The sequence below is a fragment of the Gavialis gangeticus genome, unplaced genomic scaffold, assembly GCF_001723915.1.
Source record: "Gavialis gangeticus isolate Ggan-Ray unplaced genomic scaffold, GavGan_comp1, whole genome shotgun sequence".
NCBI classification, from domain to species: domain Eukaryota; kingdom Metazoa; phylum Chordata; order Crocodylia; family Gavialidae; genus Gavialis; species Gavialis gangeticus.
Genome location: NW_017729029.1, coordinates 31,845,281 through 31,850,378, shown reverse-complemented (window position 1 = coordinate 31,850,378; position 5,098 = coordinate 31,845,281). Strand labels below are relative to the sequence as shown.

The 5,098-nt window shown below is 37.2% G+C and overlaps 1 protein-coding gene across 1 annotated transcript in view; it reads left to right on the top strand.

Annotated features, from left to right (window-relative positions):
- The window catches only part of LOC109300344 (connector enhancer of kinase suppressor of ras 2-like), a 444,864-nt gene that overhangs the window by 333,695 nt on the left and 106,071 nt on the right, over positions 1-5,098 (top strand). The gene's annotated exons all lie outside the window — the stretch shown is intronic.

Here is a 5,098-nt window from a genome sequence, read left to right as displayed (position 1 = left end):
AAGAAGAAATTGAAAGTAGGGTCATAACTGAAACGATTGAAGGAAGGTGAGATTGTGGAAGACAAAGGTTGACGTATGTCAAGAGTCTATCTAAATGAATATATTGACACTGGAAATTCTGTATGCCTCAAAGACAAGAGATCTGTGGAACACTATGATCACCAGTGTCCTGTTTGGATATGGTACCTAGAGAGAGAGACAATTCAAATTGACCCTCTGCTTGGTATGTTTAAATAAACAATATCACTGACTTAGGCACTTCTATTAACATTTGTTATAAATATGAATCAGAAAAAATAATTAAGCTCTATAAATAAATTATTTGATATAACAGAAATAATGCAGTTGTAAAAGAATGCTGTCATAGGATCTCTGAGTCTTTCTTTAAACATAAAGGGCACCTATACACATGCCAGATGTCTGCTCTGACACAAGCTAATTAAGCAGCCTCTGCATCATGTGTATTCAGTGTCCATGCACTTTAAAATGGCAATGAGGGTGCCAAATGAGCTTTAGTTAAAGCAACTCCACCACCATTTTGAAGGACAGGATGCTGAAAACACATGATGCTGTAAGCATTTTAATTACAATAGCCTTCAGACCTGCTGTAATTAAAGCACTCTCCTCCACCCCAACCCCAGAACACATGTAAAGATGCCCAAAAATCTTAGTGTTAGTTCAGAATTTATTTCCCATGAATGTTCTGGCTTTGCTTTGGTTTTTGTGTAACAGTAGGAGACCATTTTGCTTTGGGAAGGTTCTATTCTATTTTCACCATCTTTTAATTAGAAAATATGTCAGTTGTACCAGGCTATCTATATTTCTTTTTGGAAGGCATTATTTCATATTAAGATAGCTGTTTTATTTTCTGTCTTTACAACATTTTTTCACTCCATATAAAATGGATATTCCATTTGCAATGAATGAATTTGCAATGGATATTCCATTTGCAAATGCTCCTGTACCTTTTGTCATTGCAAATTAACACAATTTAACTCAATTTAAAAATAAAATGTATTGCATGCCTTTCTTTTTTTAATTTCCAGGAAATATTCTAGTGGAATAATACTTCCAGCTGAAGACATTAGACACAGTACACAGTATACAAACCTTTTTATAAGCTATACTTGAGAGGATGAACTCTGTATCTCAGCTTATGATCTGAATAGTAAAACATGAAACAACAGGGACAGCTGTATAGTAAAACTTCCTCTTCTGAGCAGTACTCTAAAATGCTTCAGGATATTGCCACTGAAATGGCTCAATTGTCTGGATATCCCTAACCATACGAATCTGGATAGAGTATATGTAGTGTAATAGATAACTTCTGTAACATTCTGAGAACTGGCATAGGAACAATGCAGAAGGGGAAATGGTAAGTTCCTGCTTTTTGTATAGCCCTCTGAAGCCACTGTATTGGATTTCTCATTTTACAATTCACATACTGCCAACACTGCTTTATTTTATAATCATGTATTCTAGAAGGCCCTACTTCTCTATTAATGGAAGAGGGCAAAAAAGAAATGCCTCCTTGCCTTAAAATGTAGCCATGCCAAGGAAATATTAAAAGACATAATCCTGAAATAGGGTGTCCGTTGGTCCTGTTTTATACTGGACCATCCTGTTTTTTAACCCTTTCCCCCCCGTCCATTTCTAAACGAGGAATAGACTGCAAAAAGTCCTGTTTTTCAGTTGATTGGTGGAAATATATGTTAATCATTTGTCCTTGTGATTCTATTTGTTGTGCCTACAGCTAGGGCAGTGCGCAGCCATAAGGAGCAGGGTTCTCAGTCAGGGAGGAAGGGACAGAGGTCATCTTTTTTATGGTAGTCCTGCCCCTTGCTGCTGATTGGCCAAGGAGCCCAGTGGCCCCAGCCTTTCTGCTGATTGGCTGAGGGGCCCAGTGGCTGAGGGGGCTGCCCCTCAATAAGGAGATGTCCTGTATTCTGGGGGTGCATCAGTGGCCAAACACTATTTAGAGATTAGCATAACCTAGGATAACCCTGTTTAGCACCATGCCACTTAAAAATAACTCATAACAATATGCAGGTATAACATGTTGAAGAATAGATTTGGCCCAAGAGGAAAATTCTACTACTCTAAAGATAAGTCTCTTTATTTTTCTGGCTCTCCAAACTTCCACTGTTTTATGAATGGTGTTGAAGGAGAATGTCTTTCTATGGAAGTATAACACAGGAGTTATTTTATTCAGTGACTACAGCAGCCAGGTTTAGTGCTGTTTCAAAGGACAGTGGTCAAGTTTCATTTAGTGTGGTGTTCATAGAATATTTTACAATAAAGAGTTTAGATGAGACAACCTGTATTCCAATGCCAAGAGCAGACAAATGGCTAGAGATAATGCATATAGACAGGGTACAGACAGAGAGAAACGTATGTCCAGTAAAAAAAATCAACTTGGAATTCTTGTGAAAAATTTAACCTGGTTGCTTAAAGGAAAATAACAGCAAAATAGAAGATATAGCATAGGAAGTAGAATCTACTATGGATTTCATTCTGTTTTCTCTTTTTATATATTTGTGGGGACTTATGACCTTGTGAAAAGGACTGGTTTGCTATTTTAGGTTTAATGTTTTATTTTCATATTTGTTATTCTAAACAGTGTTAAATTAGTTATAGTTTATCTTACTGCTAATTCTCAAAATTCAGTGGTGACAGTGCTGGTGATAAATGTTCTTGAAGATAGTGGCTGCATTATCCGGTGCCATAAATTAGCATAATTTCACAAAAATTGATATATTGATCTGTACCACCTGTGAATCTGACCTCTTTTCTATACTTCCAATTACTGGCATAAAAAGATGAAGGCAGAGAAAGAATCAAGTTCACCTTGGTGAAAGCTACATAGTTGCATGATGCAGCTTGTAAGCTATTGTTAACACTCAAATAGTTATTGATTGATTGGTTTAATTTAGATATTTGATGCAAAAAAGTGAAAAGGGACTCATATTTCTGCTTCCATCCAATTGGATTTTTGTTGTCTAACAAGAGACATCTGTACATCATTATGCTTCCTCTACAGGAAGGCCATTATTGTATTTTATTTTATTAATTGGCTGCTCTTTTCAATGCATTGAGTGCCTAATCTTCAACACCAGGTGCTATAACTCACACCTGGAAAACGGTTATGTTTTAGAAATGCAGACAGCTTGATGGAAGTCCTTATTTTCCTACCAGCATTATTAAATACAAAGAACTAGAATCATCAGCACAGTTTCTCCCTAACTACTCATTTTTACATGATTGCAAGTGGTACAAATATTCTTTTTTATTTTTGAACATTGGTACTGAAATTTTGCACAGAAATAGCACTGTTTGTGAAATTTAGCTAAACCTGAAGTATGTTCCAAAAGTGTGCCTGTACTGTAACTAAAAGGAAATATCAGAATTGAACTCAACCCTGCCCACAGTGCAAATGACAGATAATGTCCTAACCATTTGAGTAGAAACAGGGTCAGGTCCACTAGTGGCTTGTATATCAATGTGTATTTTAAAATGTACATATTTGTGTAGTTTGCTAATATTTTTTCTCAGTATATTTAGTCTGCAGATTCAGCCTTTGGCATGGTAGAAAATCCAGAGAACATAATGTACCCCTTGAACCTGTAAACACTTTATGTACATGTGAAACTTTGCATATATGCCTCCTTTCTTTGCACTTAATGGAAAATGCATATGCATAAAGTTACATGTGTGCATAAAAATTACAGAACAGGACCTTAGTTTGATTCTTGTACCACTGTAGATAACATACATGAGCTGAACACCCAGGAAAAATATCGCTTAATGCAGACGTTTACAAAAATGTGTTTTTAAAAACATCTGTTACAGAGTATTATGCATGAGACTGATCTGGAAAATTAAACTTATTGTAAACTCAAATGAAATGCATCACTCTGATTTAATTGGCTTCAAAAGTGGAACGCGTAAGGAAGCAGCAAAAATCATGAGAATCAAATTAGATGTTCAAAATTCTATCATGGCTGATAAGGTATTAATAAAAGAAGAAAGAAAGTTGTATCTTAAAACATTGTTTTTGGCATCACTAAGTTTAAATACCTTTATAAATGAAAAGGGTTCTTCAGTTTTCTTAAAAGAATTTCTGTGCACAGATTTTTTTTCTTCTTTTCCCAGAGGGTACATTCAGTCTTCTGGTACATTTCAATTAAATAATCAAATGATTATTCCAGTATTTCATGAATATTTATTTTTCTTTGATTACTTCATTTACTTGCTGCATTTTATTGCATTCTCCTTACTCTAGGGACCACATTAATATTTACACATCAAAAAGGCATGTACTTTAAATTGCAAAGGTTTATAAATTCATAGATCTTGAAAATACTGTAATTATACCTTCTATTTTTCAGCTATATACTGTACCAATGAATAAGTACTAACTAGCAACTCTGTGGGAATGATTCAACAAAATCCATAAGAAATTTTAAATTCAAACTCATGCATATAGCTTCTGTATTGTTATACATCATACTTCTTTGCTGACTAGTAAATCATGAATCATATGGATAGTCACCTTGACTTGAAAAACTTCACAACATAACAATAAGGGAGTGCATCTACACATGTACATAACTGCACAGTAGACTAATTTGTTGCAACATAAAGCCTCAATGGACGCATCCAGATGAACGCACACATGCCTCTTGCCCCATCTCAAACCCCTTTGGGACAGGGGAAGAGGCATGTGTAGGAATGAAAAGATGTTCCCTGTGCTGCAAACTTGACCCCCAGGCTGCAAACTTGCAAATTAGACCCCTGGATATCCAGGGGTCTAAAAAAAACCGGAAGTTAAATAACACAGGGCAGGGCACAGTCCTGGACCTGAGGCAACCGGAGGCTGGGTCCTCTACAGAAATGCTCTGGCTGCCAGAGCATCTCTATGGTTGGCTCCTGTGCCATAAGTAAGGAGTTGGAGGAGCTGGAGGAGGGGGGAGGGGACTATGGGGGGGAACCCCACCAGCTCTGCCCAATCCCCAGCCCCCCCCAGCCCTGCCCTGCCCGGCCCCATCCCCTGCTGCCCCCCGGAGGCCCGCGATCCTGGTGGTGCCTGGCCCTACCC